Here is a 22414-nt window from a genome sequence, read left to right on the forward strand (position 1 = left end):
CTTCAAGGCTCTGCGCCCATTGTGACTGCACCGGTTGCACTCCCCTAAATCCACCAAACTGGTCACACTCTCCTAAATCTGAAGCCAAAATTCTACACACACACATATCCGCTCCAAGAAGTGGACAGACAGAAGATTTGGGAGGTTGCCAAGGTGATAGAGGGCATGATGTCACAGCAATATGTGTCATTAAAAAAAATAATTTTAAAAAATGTCTAAAGGTGTACTGGGAACAAGAAGGAAGAAGTTGGGGCTGGCTGGAGAAGGCTGCACTGAGAGACAAGGAGTCATGATTGACTGCTGCTTTGGAGAGACCAGGAGTCATGACTGACAGCTGCTTTGCTGAAGCTATGAGAGGGGCGAAGACAGGAGTGCCTGGCGTGCTCTGGTCCATGGGGTCACAAAGAGTCGGACATGACTAAACAACTAAACAACAGCATGAGAGGGGCAATGAGAGACACTCCTCTGGTATAATGTTCTGCAACCACTGAAGACTCCAGGTGTAAATCTGTGTAAAATAAACCATATTCCTTAAAGACGCTAGATTTCCCCAATGGATATACAACACTGGGGGAGGGCCTGGAATCTCCTGGAATTTTGCTACTGCATGGAGAGACTGGGGGTGGTGCACAGCCTTCGTAACAATATGTTATCTCCATATCACCCTAGAAAAGGATTAAGAAGTTATTACTGGCAACCTTCCCTGAGCTAATTTTCATATAAATGTCAAGATAAGATGTAATAGAGGAGGCATTTTAAAGGATTCACATCACCTCCAGACATGACTGAAGATAAGCTCTAATTAGGTCACATGCATGATCTATTTGGGACTATTTAATAATTAAGCTGACATCACTACCCATCCTTTTCTCTTCAAATGGCTCTGAGAGAAGAGCTTTAATTAAAGGTAAACCTATGCAAATTCTGAGTTAGATTATTTGAACGGTTTAAATTAACCTTCAGTACCATTTAAAAAGCAATTCAAGTTCTAAGGCATCATTATTTTGCCAGGGGTAGCATAAAGCAGACCCAGGAGTCACTCAAATGGGCTTTTTTGGGGGGCAAGGGGTGTCAGTATTTAAAAGGAGTTTACGAAAAACATACTTTGAACTCCAGAGTTTAGTTTCATTAGTTAGGAGACTAAAGGAAAGAAATGGATTTTGTAATATGGTGCGTGCACGTGTGAATGTTTTCCTCCAGTAAATCCTTTAAAATAGGTAATCCAGAAAACATTTCATCAAACAACCAGAGATTTGGAGATATCACCAGTGCCCCATCCTCTTCCACTCCAGATTATAAAGTTTTGTCAAAATCATTGTCAAATTCCCACCAGGATTGCTCTCTGTGTTTTTATGGTAGTTGTTGTTGTCCTAATGTTGCAGAAGCTGGGATGCTTTCAGATTAATTCAGTTGTATGCAGAGGTTATAGGCAAAGGTTGAAATATTTTCCATGGAACTATGCCCGTCTTACAAGTTGACAGGAAATTTTGGCTAGAAAGGTATTGAAATTGTGTTTGCATGAAAGAGATTGCCTAAATTGCTTTTCTTGCACACCCATTGACAGAACTTTGTGCCTCGGATTGGCCAAGAGGAAATCAGAACTCTGGCTGGGAAATGTAGTGGAAGTCTAACATTAAAATTCGTCCATTCACTCATGATTATTTCATGTCTTCAAAGTGGCTGCTGGGATTAAAATTCTGGCTAGCTCAAATCTGCCTGTTTATCTTGTGTAATTAAAGTCAGGCTGATGGCAGCTGTGAATAAACAGTCCATGTTCACAGATTTGGGGCTGTTTCCCACCTACAGGTTAATACTTAATGATTTTGATTTTCAGTGCTGACTCGTACATCTTCTGATTGCACTGAGGCTACAGGTGAAGCTCCCCTATCCTCTCAAATGCAGGAATTTCCAAGGAAAAGTATAAACTAACTCCACAGAATAGCATTGCGTTTTGCCATAATGTGCCTGACCCTGCTTAGCTTCTGAGATAACACGAGATTGGGTATATTCAGGGCAGTATGGTCATAAAGGTAAAGGTAAAGGAACTCCTGACCATTAGGTCCAGTCGTGGCCGACTCTGGGGTTGCGGTGCTCATCTCACTTTATTGACCGAGGGAGCCGACGTACAGCTTCTGAGTCATGTGGCCAGCATGACCAAGCCGCTTCTGGCAAACCAGAGCAGCACACGGAAACGCCGTTTACCTTCCCGCCGGAGTGGTACCTATTTATCTACTTGCACTTTGACGTGCTTTTGAACTGCTAGGTTGGCAGGAGCTGGGACAGAGCAATGGCAGCTCATCCCGTTGCGGGGATTCGAACTGCCAACCTTCTGATCGGCAAGTTCTAGGCTCTGTGGTTTAACCCACAGCGCCACCCGCTGTTGGAATTCAAGCCTCTATCTGGAGAAGCTGGCAACTCTCCCAGGCCCCCGGCTTGAGTTCCGATGATCTACTCTGGCTGCCCACGTCCCGGCAGTCCAGGCAGACCTTGATAGGCTACCCTCTCCAGCGTGGGAAGAGCACACCCACTTTTTCCTGCCCCCCCCCCCCGGCAGGGGAAAGAGATGGTCAGAAACATCTATTTACATGGCTTTATTTCTGACTCTTCAGCATTACAAAAATCATGTCTGCTCTCTTCAAGCATCGGCAGACAAGTGACAAAGAAAGAGCTCATATTACACTCTGAGCAAATTCCGGTGCATTGCCCTGTGAACTGACTGAAACGCTGTTTCCCACAATCAGCCAAATCACATGGTGTAAACAAGCTGGATGTCAGCAGCTTCGATGAGCTCATATCCTGACACCCGCATCCCTTAGTATGGCCATAGATGAGTACATATGAACATTTTGTCTGTGCTGACCCATTCACACCTGCGAGTCAACAGATGATGTCATTTAAAATCATGTAGTAGCAAACCCCAAGGTGGTTGTCACCAATGGAAGCAAAGGCTTTGAAAAGACTCAATATGGAGGCCAAATGGCCAAAATATTGGGAAATACTGGAACAAGAAGGAGACAAATTGAAACTGCAGAGTTTTGAGAAATTAAAAGATAAAGTGTGAGACTGGCTTCATTATTTTCAAATAAGAGAGGCCTACAATTTGGATAAAAAAATTGGCTTCCAGGTGGAAAAATCAAAATTGGAAACAGAACTGTTAGACCCCAAAACTAAGATACTTTCAAGAATGTATAACTTGCTGTTAAAATGGAATACTCAGGATGAAACGGTTAAATCAGCCATGATTAAATGGGCACAAGATATAGGTGATAATATCATGTTTGCTGACTGGGAACAGTTGTGGACCACCGGTATGAAATTCACGGCATGCAATGCCTTAAGAGAGAATATTATGAAAATGATCTACAGGTGGTACATGACACCAGTCAAGCTTGCAAAAATATACCATTTGCTCGATAATAAATGTTGGAAATGTAAAGAGACTGAAGGTACATTCTTTCACCTTTGGTAGACGTGCCCAAAGATTAAGGCTTTCTGGGAGATGATTTATAATGAAATGAAAAAGGTATTTAAGTATACCTTCTTGAAGAAACCAGAGGCCTTTCTCCTGGGCATGGTCGGCCAATTGGTGCCAAAGAAGGATAGAACTTTCTTTATGTATGCAACAACGGCAGCAAGAATACTTATTGCAAAGTATTGGAAGACACAAGATCTACCCACCCTGGAAGAGTGGAAGATGAAGGTGATGGACTATATGGAATTAGCGGAAATGACTGGCAGAATCCGAGACCTGGGAGAAGAGTGTTGGAATTCTGCCTCGGTCAGAGGAATGTGCCTACTTCTCCAGGCACCGGCTGAATTCCTTTTGACCTCCCCTGCGACTCCCGGCAGGTAAACAAAACGAGGTCTGTATCGGCGATTTTTCCCAGACTGTGAGAAAAACACACCATTGCTTCTCCTCCTCCCTGCATATCCCCAGGGAGGGGAATCAGACAGACAGAAGTGTATTTACATGCCTTTATTTCTGTCTTTAGCAGCCATACAGATAAAGATGTCTGCACTCTTCACAAACAACAGCAGAGAGACTAATAAGACTCCACCCTTGTACATCCTGTTCAGGTCATATGTCACACATTGAGCTCACATCCGGTGCTCAATACGGAGAATGGACTGCCCCTTTCTTGCCATGGTAACAGTCACAAACATCCTGTCTGGCTTTCCAGCCACCAGTAGCTGGCTTAGCTGCTTCTTGCTTCTGCATTGCTTCTTTATGGTAACAAAGAGTTGGTGGAAGAAGATTGGAAGAAATTTAAAGATTATTTGCAGAAACACTGTAAAATTAATGAATGTCAAAATGATGTTGGACTGAAAATAAGTGGTACCAGCAATAAAAGTTAAAAAGAGTATGCAAAAATGAATTAAAAATTTGGTGAAACTATAGGGTTACACTATGTTAAGATTTAGAGTTAAGATAAATGAAAGAGGGTAAGGATTTGCTGATTTGAATATTTTAATGGGAATACAAAAAGGGGAGGTGTGAGGAAGTCAAAGAAACAAGTTAATGAGTTCAAAGTTATAAAAAATGGATTTGTTTTAACTTTCTATTTCCTATTTTTCTATTTTTCTTATTTTTTGTATCTTGTATTTTTGTTTGAGAGTTTTCTTCTGTTTCTTGTTTTACTATGCATTTTTGTATTTTTGATTTTGTAAAATTTTAATAAATATTATTTAAAAAAACTAATAAAATAAAACCATGTAGTAGCTAGTAGTAGTAGTAGTAGTAGTAATAATAATAATAATAATAATAATAATAATAATAATAATAATAAGGGCAGAGTGCCCCAGCCACTCTGGGTGGCTTCTAACAGAATATTAAAAGCACAATAAAACATTCAACATTAAAAACTTCCCTAAAAAGGGCTGCCTTCAGATCTTTTCTAAAGGTTGTATAGTTACTTATCTCCTTGATATCTGATGGGAGGGCATTCCACAGGGAGGGCATCACTGCCAAAAGGACCCTCTGCCTGGTTCCCTGTAACTTCACTTCTCGCAGTGAGGAGGACCTCAGCGATGGGGGTGGAGATGCTCCTTCAGGTATGCAGTGCTGAAGCCACTTAGGGCTTTAAAGGTCAGCACCGATGTGTTGAATTGTGCTTGGAAATATAACCTACATTGGCTCCCGGTACATGGTCACAGCGGCCGCTCCCAGTCACCAGACAGTAAACATGCATGTGTGAACCACTCAGTGTACTGTAAACAAAGGTAAAAAAAAATCAATTTCTGTGTAATGTGTGAACTGGCCCTCCGTGCCTTGATAGTGCACTGCTTAGGGGTTCTGAAGGCAGCAGAATTCTCCTCTCTGTACATTTTCCCTCACAAAGTGAGGGAATATTCTGGGGAGGGTTTGAATTCAGAAAGGCTTCTCCTAGAATCCCCATCTCTGACGAAATGCTGCATAGATACTGCAGCGCAATGTCTCTGCTGTAAAAATCAAAAGGTCAAGCACAGCCGCATGGCTACCCTGAGCGATTATGATTACTAATCTTTACTGCATCATCTGTAGGTCCCTAGTGGGTACTTATGCAAGCTCAAAACCGATTAAATAGTTCATAAATAATAGACTTGGGAGGAGTGTCTTCTGATAAACAGGGCACTGGAAAACACATGGATGAAGAGAAACGCTTCCTGGAATATATGTTTGAATCTGAGCATTAGGCCTGTGGCGTTTTTGAAGTCGGGATGCAAAGGTTTCATAACAGGGTGGAGGGGACTGCTGTGGAATTAAGAGTGCGCATTACTTCCTGGTGCTTGACCTGAGTCATGAGGACATAAACAAGATTGCCTTGGGGAATTGGAACTAAGATCTAGAATGGTGCTCTAGTACTTTGTCTATTACAGTGACTTATCAGCGGTGGATGAGCTCCGCTGGCATCAAGGACACTACAATACTGTGAATGGCCACACCTAAGCTGAGACCCAGAGTGGAGTTTCCAGCCCACAGTACCTGAGCTCAGCAGCCTGAACTGGAAGAATGAATTGGTCCCAATGCTTGATCTAATGCTAATCATACTTTTGTAGCCTTCTGTAGCCTAATTTCTATACCCTGAGATCTATGTGTGAAGGGCAGTATACAAATTTAATAAATAACAAATAATAATAATTTGCATTGGTGTGTGTGTGGGTGTGGGTGTGTGTGCATCAACCTACAAGAGGGTTACAATATACAATTTTTGGTCACTTAGCAATACACTTCATTTATTACATCATTTTATTTGTTCATCAGCAGTGCCTTCTAGGGAAAAAAAGGTGCTGGTACTGCGTGATATCCCCAGAAAAAAGCACTGTTTAGCTGCACATTAACATCCTCTCCTTGGTGGTTCTTTCCAAAATCCACCCACCAGTATTTTGTTCCTACAGCAGCATTGTGAGGTACGTTTGGTTGAGAGATAGTGGCTACATGCATAGGTAAAGGTAAAGGGACCCCTGACCATTAGGTCCAGTCCTGGCCGACTCTGGCGGCGCTCATCTCGCTTTATTTGCCGAGGGAGCCAGCGTATAGCTTCCGAGTCATGTGGCCAGCATGACTGAGCCGATTCTGGCGAACCAGAGCAGCGCACGGAATCGCCGTTTACTTTCCCGCCAGAGTGGTACCTATTTATCTACTTGCAATTTGACATGCTTTCAAACTGCTAGGTTGGCAGGAGCTGGGACTGAGCAACGGGAGCTCACCCCATCACGGGGATTCAAACCGCCGACCTTCTGATCAGCAAGTCCTAGGCTCTGTGGTTTAACCCACAGCGCCACCCATGTCCCGGCTACATACTACGCCTTTAAAACACATTCAAAGCACATTCTTTCGCTCAAAGAATTATGGGCCCTGTAGTTTACCCCCCACAGAACTACACTTCCCAGCAACTCTTAACCAGCTACATTGTCCATAATTCCTTGAGTGGGCTTGGCGTGGGGTGTACTTTTAATGTGCTTTAAAAGTATAGTGTGTACACAGCCAAAGACCATGAAAAAAACTCAGCTTCATGGCTAAAGGGCTTTGACAGAATGTGATTCAAACAGATCAAATAGGCACATCTTTGGCATTCACCGCCAAAATAGGGCTACAGAGCATAGGGGAGATTGAGAAGGATTCTGTTCTCTCCCCTCCTGCTGCCTTGTTGTTGTTTTTTAAAACTTATTTTTGATTTAATCCATTATTTGATAATATGTACAATGCACAACTCACTGATTCCAACAAAATAAAATAACAAACAGGATCTGAAAATATGTACTGGATGTAACACTTGTAGCTACAATGATATTAGAGATAATCATATATTAAGTGAAAGTGAGAGGAGCCTGACTGCTTTTGAATACATAATATTTCAGATTCTTGCAAAAATAGAAAGCAACAATTTCTTTTATTTATATAGGCATGTATCAGTGAGCCAGGATTTATAAAGGCAATTAAACAGGAAATTTGGAATAAAATCTGGTTTGGGAAACGATTCTCTTCATCAAGATGTGTTTGTTGGTAGCATTACACACACAAGGAATTTAGAAATTAAAATAAATGAAATGAATCCAGTGAGACTGCTAGCCAACTCATATTTGGAACCTAGTTTTGGGCGGTGATTTGGGGCAGATAAGCTATGAGTGGGAAAGAGATTACCGGTAAGCACTCACATGGACATGCACAATGATATCCACCACTGTAAATTCCCCTTTCCTCAAACTGCCCCTTTTCTTCATTTTTTAAAATAACACTAGAACTGCTTCCACGGTAGGTGTTTAGTGTGGAATTGCCATGCTTCATTCACACAACTAGAGATGGGTGAATCTGCCAATCTCAGTCTCTCTCTTTTCCCTTCTGAAATCTAGTCCCTCATACTACTGCATGAGTTTGCATTTATTTATTTTTAAGAAAGGTCTTCCAAAAAAAAATTCATCAGCATATTAGTGCCCATTGCTTTCAATATAAGATGAGGCGATTTTGCCTAACATTCACATTTTGGAAAGCAATTTTGCCTTTTTGCATATTATTATGCATGTTATTCCCCTGTTCAGGGAAGTTTTTAATGTGTGACATTTTAATGTATTTTTAATCTTTGTTGGAAGCCGCCCAGAGTGGCTGCAGAAACCCAGCCAGATGGGCGGGGTGCAAATAAATTATTATTATTATTATTATTATTATTATTATTATTACTACTACTACTACTACTACTACTACTATTTTCACTACTGTGTACATTTGTAAGCACACTTGGTCCTACCACAGATGTTTTTGCACACTTGTAAATTGGGTCCGATAAAATGTGTATCATCTATTCTGCCTTCTGAATCTTCTGAAACATGCCATTGATATTGAACTCAAGGAGGGATGATGGGAAGGTCTAGGTAGCAACACCCTTGATCTTTGAGGGTTGTCCTTTTAAGGAATAATAATAATCCCTTTCTCACCAATGGGCATAGAAACGCCATTGGCTCATTCAAGGAAGGTTTGGATGCCTTCCACTAGGCCTTGTTGCCTTCCACTAGGCCTTGTTCCCCTAGCTGCCCAAGAGACTGATCAGGTTCCCAGTCTTTTTATGCGCCTGAGCAGCTGGGCTTCTCTTAGGAGGGCTCTTTGCTTTTCTCCCTACCTGGTCCTCTTGCAACAAGGTTGCTTACAACATGAAAAAATACAGAAGTACAACATAACAAAAGTAGTCAAGAACAAAAAATATATGATTAAGAAACACATAACCAGGCTACACAAATTTGCACATAAAGCACAACAAAATCTAAAAGAAAGATACCAAAAAACAGTAACAATGCCCCTCCCCCGCACCAACTCCTGCACTCCAGCCCAAGAGTCTATTCAACAGTCTCTGCATTTGTAGCTGGAGTCAGTCAGAGCTCCACCCTCCCGATGGGAAAAGGCCTACCAAGGCAGGGGAAAGGTCTTCCAGGACTCCCAGCCAATATGGTCCTTGATAGATCCTACAAACAGCATATGATGAACTTGTGTATGGACTGCACTGCCTCAGACTGCAGAATAGTCTCACCTGATGAATCACTTCTCTCTATAAATGCATTCCTACACACACACACACACACACACACACCTTAGCATGTTGGGAAGAAAACTAGGCTCAAACTTTTCTCTCTGACATCTCCGCCCGTCCTGCATTCTGGGATTTATTTCTTCCTTTTCTATAAAGGAACATTCATTCATATAAGTTTCCCTAGGTACACATTGGGTCTTTTGAAGATCTGACCCATTCAGGTGAAGGTCATAGTTTATTACCATACTACTCATTTTCCTTTCCTGTTTCAATTATTGGAAAAGATATTAAATTGCTAATTTTCTCTCATAAACGTTGAAAAATGCATCCCTCTCCATTCTCCTCTTATATCAGCTTTACCCAGTGTAGTGTCCAAAAGTTTTAGATTGCAATTCTCATCAGCTTTGGTATGTTAAAGTCTCAAGATGTTAGGCCTCTCCATTAGATCCTCAAGACTTATTCCAGGCCACACCCCTCATTAGCACTGTTGCAAACCTTCCTTAAGGACTCTCACATAGCTGGAAGGTGTCCTTGAAGAGCAATAATAGCTCTTGTGTGTGTGGCTGGAGAATGAGAAAAAAAGACTATTTATGTATGCCACTACTGCGGCCCGTGATTTGTTAGCCCCCAAATGGAAAAGGAGCAAGGTCCCAACTGAAGAAGAATGGCAACTTAAGCTGAAAGAATATGTGCAGCTTATAGAGAATAAGAAGAACATACGTTTAGAGAAGATTGGAAAATGTTTATTGAATATATGGGGGAAACTGTGTACACTTGAAAATGTTGGCAGCATTAAGATAAATTCAACAGTGTAAATAAGTTTTGATGGATGTAATAATGGAATACTGAATGGTTTAGCTCATGTAGCATATGAAGGGATTTGCGTGCTGAGGTCCCCCAAAACACCCCTACTCCAATAACTCACACATCACTCATAAATTTTTGATTAAGGTTTTTGGCATAATTTTGGCCACAACTTTATTAAACATACAAATTGTGAGTGGTTGCTTAGGCATTGGTTATGACTATCTGTCCCCCCCGCCTTGGGGGACAGCACTGACTCCCGGATTCCAGCGAAAGCCAGTGTGGAGGAACAAGATCAGGGATAACTGGAGCTGCGGCACAGACCCTCAGCTTCTCCCCACATGCTCCCAGGGGCTTACGCGGCCCACACCCTGCACCAAGGGTTTGGACGAGAGGATGGTAAGCCCCTGAATTCCTTTAACGGAATACCCGTCAGCAGCAGCATTGGAGGGGCAGGCACAGCCAATCCATACCCCTCCACCAACCAATTTAAACCAATGCCTGACCGCCAACCTTACAAGTTGTGATGATTTGCTACGCAGTAGGCAAAAACCAAATGGCACACACTAATCAGCCAAATGGAAAAATTCCTACCAGGCCCCCGCTCCAAGGCGAACGACCCCATGACAGGCATAGCAAGGTCAAAGCACAAGCCCAAAAGGGAGGGCGGGCAGGTGATCCGGTTCCCACATTGAAAGAGAAAGCAGCTTGCTGTGAACCTTGTTTAAATAACCTGTTCCCACCCCCAAATTGGCAACATCAATTTTACCCCAGCAACTCAAACAGCCAATCCTTGCCAGGCCCCTCTATCTTATCCTGCCTGGCAACTACGGGGTGTCTTGCTAGGCCCCATCCGCAACATGTGCTCTCCTTTAGTGAGAACACGCTTTATGCAAAATGAACCATGGAAAGAGGAAAATGGAAGTCACTGATACTTTAAGGGTGTTTAAATGAGTATTCTAAATTGTAAAGCAGAAAATTTAATAAAAATGAGAGAGAGAGAGAGAGAGAGAGAGAGAGAGAGAGAGAGAGAGAAATGCGTGGGTAGATGCTCCTGATTTTTACATGGCTGGAATATAGCCTTTGGCACAAAGGCAATGCCTCCGCCTTCTATGCACATACCAAGGTTGAAAATTACTGTTCTAACAGTTGGTCGAGTAAAATGCAGCTGTCCCATACCCTCCAAGTGTCCCTATTTTCCAGGAACAGTCCTGGAACTACAAAAGCCATCCCAGCTTCTGATTTGATCCTGGAATGTCCCTACTTCCCCCACCAGTGTTGCCACCGCCAAGCCTGAGGAGGATGAGGATGAGCCGGTGCTTCTCCTGACCAATGGCAGTGGTGGGTGTGAGGGAGCATCCCGTTGCCTCTCCATGGCTGCTGTTGCCAGCCTCCTCCCTTGAGCAGCTCATAGCAGCTTCTGGAGAGTGGGAGAGGAAGAGAGGTTGCCACTGCTGAGGCCCAGCCCTGTGTGATGCACCAGGCCTGATGTGCAGACAGAGCAGAGGGCTGCCCTGGGCAGGAAGAATGTGGGAACGGAACAGAGTGCAAGGAGTCTTTTTTATGCTTTCTGTGTCCATGTCTACTCTGGCCCCTTTCTATTTTTTTAAATTGATGTGTGTGTTTATTCTTTTTGTAAATCTAATTGAAAAAATAAAATAAAATTGGGATTAACAGGTTTTCTCAGGTCAGTGGAAGGTGTGTGTGCTGTGTACCATTGGTGTAGCGGTCATAGGAAAATGGGATACAAATACAGTGTATTAAGTTCTTAACTCGGGTTAAGAACTTAATTCGTTCTGGAGGTCCGTTCTTAACCTGAAACTGTTCTTAACCTGAGGTATCACTTTAGCTAATGGGCCCTCCCCCCGCCGCCCGCCACAATTTCTGTTCTCATCCTGAAGCAACGTTCTTAACCGAGGTACTATTTTTGGGTTAGCGGAGTCTGTAACCTGAAGCGTCTGTAACCCGAGGTACCACTGAGGAGTTGGGAGACAATAAGAAATGACTCTATTTTCATCTGAGGCATGTTCTGTTAAAATACAAAAGTTATGGCCGGGCTCGCCTGCCCATTAACCTTGCTGAGGCAGTTGCTACAATCAGCAGAGTGGGAAATGTGGAAGGGGAGGCAGATCAGGAAAGGGAGGGATGTCCTCGCATGCCTTTGCCACTCCCTCTTTGGGTTCAGATGCAGCACTGTGAGGATCTCGCTGCTGCCCACCTGGGAAGGGATTTGGGCCTGGCAGCTCCCTGGGCTGCCTCCTGTCACCTTGAGCCATGGCTTCCCTGCAAAGGCTGCCACAGGGTGGTTGCAGAAGATGAGGAGATGGGGTGTGCAGGCCCCAGCCATTGCCCCTCTTGCAGAGGCAGATTTAGGGGGGAGGACCAATGGTTTAGTCACACTGGATGCAGAACTTTGGGGGCACCACATCCAGTGGTTTTTTTCTGGGGGTACGCAGGGGAACGCATACCCCTAAACATTTTGTGAATCTAAGTTTGGCCTCATTGAGGGGCCGTATTTCAATATGAGTAGGAAAATGAGAGTTCCCCCTAAAAAAGGGGGGGAAAGCACTGGCTACAACTATGATGTAGAAAGGAAGGCGAGAGGCAGGGGGCTCACAATTTTGATGCTGCAGTGGGTGCCACTCAAACTTGAGACTCTGAGGTCCACCACTGCCTTCTGCCTTTTTCAGTCACCAGCTCAGCCACTCTATTCCCCAGCTTCATCCTCATTCACTGCCAGTGATGCTGTTCCCAGCTCCGCTCATTGAAGCACCTTTAAAAATCTATGATTCCTAAGCTGCTTGCAAAGGAGAATGTGTTCTTTTTCATGCAAACCTGGAGGCTTGTTATTAAAAGCCGATTTTCTCTTAATGCCAGGCAAAGATCAGAGATTTAACATAAATGGTGAAGCCACGGTGTGCACTGGTGACTGACATTAAAAGCTTTGCAAACATGTGGGCCAAAAATAACTGTTATTCCCTAGTCATGCCTACGGAAAGTACAGGGATGCTTCAGTAATGTTACCTGGTTTAATATTGCCCACTGTTATTGGATATTGGGGGAGATGTAGCATTGAGAAGGTCGACGGTAAACACTCAAGGAGAAATTAAAGACCGGACAGATTGCACAGAAGGGCGTATCAAATCTAATAGAGGAAAAAGGCAGATTTGATTTTGAAGTTGTCACAGCAATATAAAACCATCCAGGAAGAGGTGACCGTGACCATCAAATGGATTCAATCTGATAACTGAAAGGATTCATAGAAAGGTGAGCAAAATTGAAAGGTTCAAAGTGATGCCTGAAGTTTTAAATGCTGGGCTAGACCTGTGGCAAAAAGAAGAAAAGATTGGATTGCAGACTATGCATAATTCCCTGGGAGAAAACTTGATTGCAGATGGTGGGACTTGATTCTGAGGAGAGACTGGCAGAACAGTCAATTTCTGATCATGCCAGTTTTGCAAGTATGCTCCCTCTGCCCTGATTCCTCATTAATCTGCAAATTTTGTTTTTAAAAATACAAAAATAAGTTTCAAAATATGCATTATATCACAAATTATATATTTACATATCCATTTAATCTTAAGGTGTGCATTTCTAAATGTGTATTAAATTATCCAAAAATGTACGTCACTTTTGTATTTGTGCTTTGATTTTGTAACCCACCCTGTTAGAAACCATCCTTGATATGAAAACAGGAGTGCTACGAGAGCATATCTGTTTTAATCTGTAGAACATTGCTAGGTGTGAATGAGAAGAACGCAGGACAGGCTATTCACTTTCTCCTTCCCCTGGCATCTCATTCATTACCATATCTCTAACCATATGCTTTTGTCTTGCCTGGTTATTCACCCTTTAGGGAACTGTAGGTTCTGGCATGCAAGGGCACATCTGTTTTAAGCTGTAAATGGATAGCTCCATTGGTTAGAGCAGTGTTTCCCAACCTTGGGCCTCCAGCTGTTTTTGGACTACAATTCCCATCATCCCTTGCCACTGGTCTTGCTAGTCAGGGATGATGGGAGTTGTAGTTCAAAAACAGCTGGAGGCCCAAGGTTGGGAAACACTGGGTTAGAGCATGGTGTTGATAGCACCAAGGTTGCAGGTTCAATTCCCATATTAGACGACCGCATGTTCCTGCATAGCAGGGGTTTGGACAAGATGATCCTCAGGGTCTCTTCCAATTCTACAATTCTATATTGCTAGGTATGAATGAGAAGAATACTGGGCAGTCTATTCCCTTTCTCCTTGCCCTGGCATCTCATTCATTAGCCACCCCTTTCTTACTAGTTCTCCCTGTCTCCCAGATGTTGGAACCTCTCCATCTGCCCTGAGGCTGTGCCAAATCTAATACTGTTGCTGGCATTTTACTGACGTTCTGCACGCTCTGTATATATTCCCCAGAGGCATGAAAACATGAAGTAATTATTTTTATTCAACACTGACCTGCACTCTAGCTCTACTACTAATAACTGGAACTGCAATTTCTAATTATACAATTAATGGGCCTCTGCACTTGGCATTCAGAAATAGCTAGATTCAAAAGACAGAAGAAGCACAAAACAGCATTCAGATTTATTTTGCCCTGATTAGAAGGATAAATATCCATTTCACGCCAACCACATTTTCTGTAAAGAAACTCCCCAGCGAAGACGTGCATCAGTCACCATAAAGAATAGAAGAGCAGAATAAGTATAACTGACAAGTGCATAGAATATACTTCAGACACGTGAAGCTGTTCTAAATAGGTTTGGGGGAGGTGCTCAAATTAGAGGGAGATTCCTGGAAACTATATGCAAGCAGCAATGCATACCCTTCGACATTTCTCTGGTGAAAATAGGGATGTCCTATTCTATTACAGTGGTACCTCTGGTTACGTACTTAATTCATTCCGGAGGTCCATTCTTAACCTGAAACTGTTCTTAACCTGAAGCACCACTTTAGCTGATGGGGCCTCCTGCTGCTGCCAAGCCGCCGCCGTGCGATTTCTGTTCTGATCCTGAAGCAAAGTTCTTAACCCAAGGTACTATTTCTGGGTTAGCGGAGTCTGTAACCTGAAGCATATGTAATCTGAAGTGTATGTAACCGGAGGTACCACTGTATTATTATTATTATTATTATTATTATTATTATTATTATTCCCTGCTCACCAACATACAGTGGTACCTTGGTAGTTGAATGGCTTGGCTCCCGAACAAATCAGCTCCTGAACGTCCCGCAAACTGTTCTGGTTTGCAAACATTTTTTGGAAGCTGAACATCCAAAATGGATTCCACGGCTTCTGATTGAGTGCAGGAAGCTCCTGCAGCCAATCAGAAGCTATGCCTTGGTTTTCAAACCATTTCGGGAGTCAAACAGACTCCTGGAACAGATTAAATTCGAGAACCAAGGTACCACTGCATATAAAAGCATAATAAAACTATACAGAGCTACATTCAGATGTCTTCTAAGGGTTGTATAGTTACTTATCTCCTTGGCTCAGGGGGTCACATAATTCCATATGCTTCAACATTTCCCCAATGAAAATAAAGACGTCCTAAGGAAATGTGGGACATTACAGGATCAAATCAGAAACTGACTGGGACGGCTTCTTTAAATCCAGGACTGTCCCTGGAAAACAGGGACAATTGGCAGTGAGATCTTCAGGAGAAAAAATGGGATACAAGAGTAACTAATGAGTTAAGATATTAACTGTTTTGTTTTTTAAAAAGTTTTTATATTATAGATAGAGGAAAATACAGTGAGCAGAAAGCCTTGGAGAGGAAACTCGACATGCAAAAAAACAAGTAAATATAAAAGGGTACTCCAGCCTTTGCCATCAGACAGGCAGGGTCCTCCTGGAAGCATAAACAAATGCTCCTAGCATTAAATTTGATTTACACACTATCAAATTTGATGTGCCTCTAGGGGCTGGCTTCATAAAGGCAGGTTTCAAATGTATAACATCCCATTTCTAATCTCATTGCTCAGGGCCAGCCTATATGTCACAGCTGCTTCATGGAAGCTGCTTTAAATCGTTCAGAGTCGTGGTTGTTATGCTGTTTGTGTCATATTACAGATGGGCCTGTGCCTCTGTGGCTTTAGCAGCAGGCAAATTTCTAATGCCATCCTAGAACTCTACGCAGAAGGGTGGATTTTGTTGACCTCCCTGGCAGTTTGGGGGAATTCACTTCTGGCCCCTTGGGAATGTTACATTTGTGGGAAAACAGCTTACCGTGTTTTGTTGAATCTCCCTGTGCCACCCACACAAACATGCGGAAAGAAATCCATGTACATGGAGAGTTGCTGCATAGCAACAGCTTGTTATCCAGGTAGAGTGATTTGAAGAGCTCCTTCTGATGGGTTTTGCAATCTAGGGGCAGACCTTCCAAGTGTCCCTATTTTCCAGTCTTGGATTTACAGAAGCCACCCTGGTTTCTGATTTGATCCTGGAATGTCCCGCTTTTCCTTAGGATGTCCCTATTTTCAATGGAGAAATGTTGGAGGGTATGGTAGGACATCCATATTTTCATCAGATAAATGTTGGGTGGTATGGAGCTGTGCGACTCCCAAGCCAAGGAGATAAGTAAATATACAGTGGTACCTCAGGTTAAGAACTTAATTCGTTCTGGAGGTCTGTTCTTAACCTGAAACTGTTCTTAACTTGAAGCACCACTTTAGCTAATGGGGCCTCCTGCTGCTGCCACTGCACCACCACTGCACGATTTCTGTTCTCATCCTGAAGCAAAGTTCTTAACCCGAAGTACTATTTCTGGGTTAGCGGAGTCTGTAACCTGAAGCGTATGTAACCTGAAGCGTATGTAACCCGAGGTACCACTGTACAGCCTTCAGAAGACATCTGAAGGCAGCCCTGTGTGTAGGGAGGTTTTTAAAAAATGTTTAATGTATTATTATTATTATTATTATTATTATTATTATTATTATTATATAGAGCATCCCTATTTTCATCAGAGAAATGTTGGACGATGTGCAGGGGTTGAGATGAATAAGAACATATGAAGGATCAGGGTGTTTTTTTCAGCCGGAACTTAGTTCCGGTACCTCTCAGGCGGGCGCCATTGCCATTATAAGAGAACAAGGGTGAGTTCATAGTGAGTTCCGGCCCCTCTTTTTATAGAATACTATATCACTGTGAAGTGCTCTGCCCAGGGCCCATCTAGTCAACCTGTTCTCACATTGGCCAACTAGATGCCTATGGGAAGTCCACAATAAAAACTCAAATGCAAGAGCACTCTCCCCACTTGTGATTCCAAGAAACTGGTATTAAGAGGATTCCTGCCTCTGACGGTGGAAGAAGATCACAGGCATTGTGGCTAGTAGCCACTGATCAGGAATTGTGGACAGGGGATGGGAAGCTGTGATCCTCAGACATTCGTTGGACTGCAACTCTCATCAGTCCATCCAGCATAGCCAGGGATCAGGGATGATGGGAGCTGGACTCCAAAAACACCTGGAGGACCACAGCTTCCCACCCCTGGATGAAAAAAATCCGTTGTTGTGACACAGACCCATTCAGACCCATTCACTCAGAAGGACACTGACAAACTGGAACGTGTCCAAAGGAGGGCAACCAAAATGGTCAAAGGCCTGGAAACGATGTCTTATGAGGAACGGCTAAGGGAGCTGGGCATGTTTAGCCTAGAGAAGAGGAGGTTAAGGGGTGATATGATAGCCATGTTCAAATATATAAAAGGATGTCACATAGAGGAGGGAGAAAGGTTGTTTTCTGCTGCTCCAGAGAAGCGGACACGGAGCAATGTATCCAAACTACAAGAAAGACGATTCCACCTAAACATTAGGAAGAACTTCCTGACAGTAAGAGCTGTTCGACAGTGGAATTTGCTGCCAAGGAGTGTGGTGGAGTCTCCTTCTTTGGAGGTCTTTAAGCAGAGGCTTGACAACCATATGTCAGCAGTGCTCTGATGGTGTTTCCTGCTTGGCAGGGGGTTGGACTCGATGGCCTTTGTGGTCTCTTCCAACTCTATGATTCTATGATTCTAGTTTGTGATGTCACGTAGGCTCAGAGGAAACCTCAGGATAGCTTTCTTGAACAGCTGCTGAACTTCGGAACGCTAAAGGAAACCACAAAATAAAATGAGACGTGAGAAGAATCTGGCTTAAGAGGTGGTGGAAACCAGGGCCAGCCCATTTTGATGTTTGAGATGGGAAATCCAAACAGTGCAACCCTGCCAGCAGCAAACAACAAGTTAAATGGTCATTTGTCATCATTTCCAAATCTGCCATCTGAGGCAACTGCCTTTGTTTGCCTCAGGTTTGGGCCAGCTCTGGCAGCAGCACAAAGCAGTGCCAAATCTGGGACCCTGAAGCTTCAGGATACAGACTCCAGCCAGGAAGCAGCAGGTTTGGGATGCTGATTTTCAATCTCCAGCTCCTCACCCTCATCTCTTTTTGTTGCAAAGCGAGCTCTGTAGAGTCCATTCACCTCAACCCTCCAGGTTTTTATATCAGTCCAGTGCATGCCTTGTGTAACCGACCAGCCTGAACTCGAGCTGAAGCATTCCCACCAGCAATGTACATCTATTGCTTCTGGCCTGGCTGTTGCATCTAATCTGTATTTCTGTGCTCTCATCTTCCTTCAGCGGGGATTCTGCTGCTGCCCGCTGACTTCAGACTGCGTTTGGCTATTTGAAGGAGATGTCCCCAGCATGTGCTCTAATGATAGCATTTTTTGCTCTGGCTTCTTACTGTTTCCAACCCTGATTTGCTTTAAATTTCATTTACCTTCTCTATTTCATTTGTTGTAGTTACACTTAGCTTAACCCATGCATGCCAATTGACCGATTCCTTCTAACTTTCCTATTGCACCTTTGTCTTCCACTCCTTCCCTAGGCAGATAGATACAGTGGTACCTCCGGTTAAGTACTTAATTCGTTCCGGAGGTCCGTACTTAACCTGAAACTGTTCTTAACCCGAAGCACCACTTTAGCTGCCGTGCTGCCGGAGCACAATTTCTGTTCTCATCCTGAAGCAAAGTTCTTAACCTGAAGCAATATTTCTGGGCGAGCCGAGTCTGTAACCTGAAGTGTATGTAACCTGAGGTACCACTGTAGTATGATCATTTATTCCTGGGCTAAAATCAGATGAACACATCCCAGAGTCAGGCCCAGTTCCTTTGGAAATGAGAGAGGAACATTTGTGTTTTAGACCATTGTTGTTATTACTAATTTTAACAGCAATAATTGATTGATTGATGAATCACCTTTGACTTTTGCCTCTGTTGCAGATATTAAATATTGCACAGTTTGAAGTGACTGGAAGAATAAGAATCGACTCCTTTGGAAATTAAGCAGTGTCCATGAAGTGTAGGTGGGTTCCCATGAGGCAAGACACAGCGATAACAGCAAGAACCTTTATTGAACTACATAATTAGGAACAGGGGCAAAGCAACCGCTTATATACATTCCTGAAAGCCTGGACCACTTCCACTCCCAACATGATTGGCTGTCTAAACTTCCAAGCTGCAAATCATGACTCAGAGTTCAAGGGCCAATGGCAGATGCCCAAATCCTGAAATGTCCTGTGATTGGACATTATGTATCGAATCAGAACACAGGAGCTCAGAATCCTTAGTCCAGACTCATGGTCAGGCAAACACAGACCACTGAATACATAACAGCCCAGACCCATGAAAATATTATTTAAACTTTTACTGGCAGAACTTTCTTCAAAACAGAATTAAAACATCAAAAATATCCATGCAATATCTTGTGCTGTTCAGCACAGGTTCAGCATTTTACAAAATATGAAATAATCCAAACAGACCTTCCGTATTTTTCGCGCTATAAGACACACTTTTCTAAAAAGTAAGGGGAAATGTGTGTGCGTCTTATGGAACAAATGCAGGCTCCATGGCTTCAGCGAAAGGAACATGAAGCCTCCGGAGTGCAGCAGGAGCAGTCCTGCTGTGCTCCCGAGGCTTCGGGAGGCTATCCCTGAAGCCAGGAGAGCAAGAGGGTTCGGTGCGCACCGATCCCTCTTGCTCTCCTGGCTTTGCTTCACTGGAGAGGCGCTGCACAGCTTTCCCTCTCTGCACAGCGCCCCTTCAGTGAAGCAGGAGGAAAAATGAAAGGGGCTCCACTTCTCCTGCCGCTTCGCTGAAGGGGCACTGCGCAGAGAGGGAGAGAATATTTTTTTTCTTATTCTCCTTCTCTAAAACTAGGTGCGTCTTATGGTCGGATGCGTCTTAAATACGGTATAAGCAAAGGTCTCTCTCTCTGTCTTCAGCCTGCTTTCCAGCCTCCAGACTGTTTGCTCTGTTGGAAAACTTGCCCCCTCGGGAGAGGCTGGCCCCTCTCCCAGGCTCCCGGGGCTTGTCTCCGGTGACCTACCCTGGCTGGCATCACGGCAGTCAGGAAGATCTTGATAGGCAACATCTCCCAGCGTTGAAGATGCACACCGCTTTTTCCCTTGCATACCAGCAGGAGAAAGAAGATAGTCAGAAAGTCTGTTACATCTCTACAGTTTATTTCTGACTTTACAGCTGTACAAAAACGTGTCCGATCAGTTCAGTCTCCACCGAGCAACTGCGAGAGACTTCCTTCACACACGCAACAGGAAGGTCTCATATTACACACAGAACAAATCCCTGTGAACCGCCCTGTGAACTGCCTGGTACATCCTTTCCCAGGACTAGCCACATCATGTGATGTAAACATCGAGCTGCTTGTTTGCTGCTGTGTAGTACTCATACTCCAACATGCTCTCCCTTCAGGAGAGCCATTTACTTGCATTGTTCTCCCAGAGAGAAATTCCATTTGCATCTTCATTCAGTTGAGTTTGGGAAACAAAGAAACTCAAAAGCAACTCCTTTCAAAATGGATATTCCAACCCAATACCTCTCACATGATCCCAGGTTTATAACCCTTGCATGTTAGCTACCAGACAACAAGAGTCCGTTAGTTAATCATTAACTCTGCAAGGAATGCAGAATCCTTTATAAAAACTCTTGAGGGAAAACCCCAATCTTAGCAATACACATTCAGCCATTTTCCGTTGTAAACCTAGATACACATTTTTCATTTCTGTGTGAATTAAACCACTATACGTAACAGTCTCAAGGCGCTTTACAAACATCCAAGAAAAAGAGCTAAATATTGTTTAGAAAACAGTACCAAAAAACCCCAACTGTAGATGAATTTAATAGCAATACAATATGAACACCTAAGGCAGAGCCCTTTTCATCTAGCTGGGCTGGGAGAGAACCCTGTCTGAAGCCCTGGACAGTCGCTGCCAGTCAGTGTGGGCAATACTAATGAGCTAGCTGCACTAATGATCTGACATAGTGTAGGGCCATTTCTGATGTTCCTATGAATAAGCTGCTCCCAAAGACCCTTTGCAAAAGAGGAGTTCTTGGGCTTAGTTGTATGTGTGAGTGTAATAATTTGTTACACTGCGGGAGGCAGTGGAGGACAGAGGTGCCTGGCGTTCTCTGGTTCATGGGGTCACGAAGAGTCGGACACGACTAAACGACTAAACAACAACAACAACAATAATTTGTTTGCCTCTTACAATGCTAGCAGTGATCCTAGATCACAAATTAAAACAGCAGGCTGTTTCCCATATTGAGAGTAAATCTCTCCTTAGAATTTGCGGCAGCCAAATTGGCTTGGATGTGACTCTAACACAAAAACGAAATCTGCCTCTTTGTTGCTTAATAACTATTGGCATAATGCTTCCTGCAGAGGAGGAATTTAATCTAGCTTAATATTTAAGCAGAAATGGCGAGTTCCAGTAAGAGCAAGGTGGATTTCACATTGCTTTTAGTTTGTTTTCATACTGCCAGATTAAATCTATAATCAAAATCCAATGAAAAGGTGGCTTTAAGCATATTGATCACTATTTTAAGAACAAAGGGAGCAGGGTTAAAAAAGGTAAGATTTAGCACTCTTTGAAATAAGTTAAATATTTGTAAATGTTATAAATTCTTCATTTTCTCTTGCTCTCTGCTTAAAGTAAAGTTGTGGTGTTGGCCAACCTCCAGTTATGGTTCTGTGGAATCCCTCTGAGGATTTCTCTAGCTTTATCTCTAGGGAACATTTTTGACCCATCTGGTCTTCCTTCACTATAGCAGAGAATTGTGTGCCCTGGCAGAACATCTGTTTTGCATACGGAAGGTCCCAGGTTCGGTCTTAGACATCTCCAGATAGGAGTCTGAAACTCTGGAGAACTGCTGCCAGAGATTGTTGTTGTGTAAGATGACTGATAGTGTTCTCGAAGCTACCAGCATGAGTTTGACCAAACTGCAGGATGCAGTGGAAGACAGAAATGCCTGGCGTGCTCTGGTCCATGGGGTCACGAAGAGGCGGACATGACTAAACGACTAAACAACAACAAGAAGAAGAAGATGACTGAAGCAGACTGCTGAGTGAAGATCACATATTTGCTGTCTGGCTTTGATACATTTGTGACACACAACATGGCAAAATTTGCAGTTGCTGCCCCAAAACTGAGAAGAATGTTCATCAAGGATAATATGGTGGACCACAGTGAACTGATTATCCATGAAATATAGAAACTCATGTGCTTTGGTTTGCATTTTAAAATATGGATGGATGGATGGATGGATGGATGGATGGATGGATGGATAAATTGGCTAACAC

The sequence above is a fragment of the Podarcis gaigeae genome (assembly GCF_964106915.1).
Source record: "Podarcis gaigeae genome assembly, chromosome: 17".
Lineage (NCBI taxonomy): Eukaryota > Metazoa > Chordata > Lepidosauria > Squamata > Lacertidae > Podarcis > Podarcis gaigeae.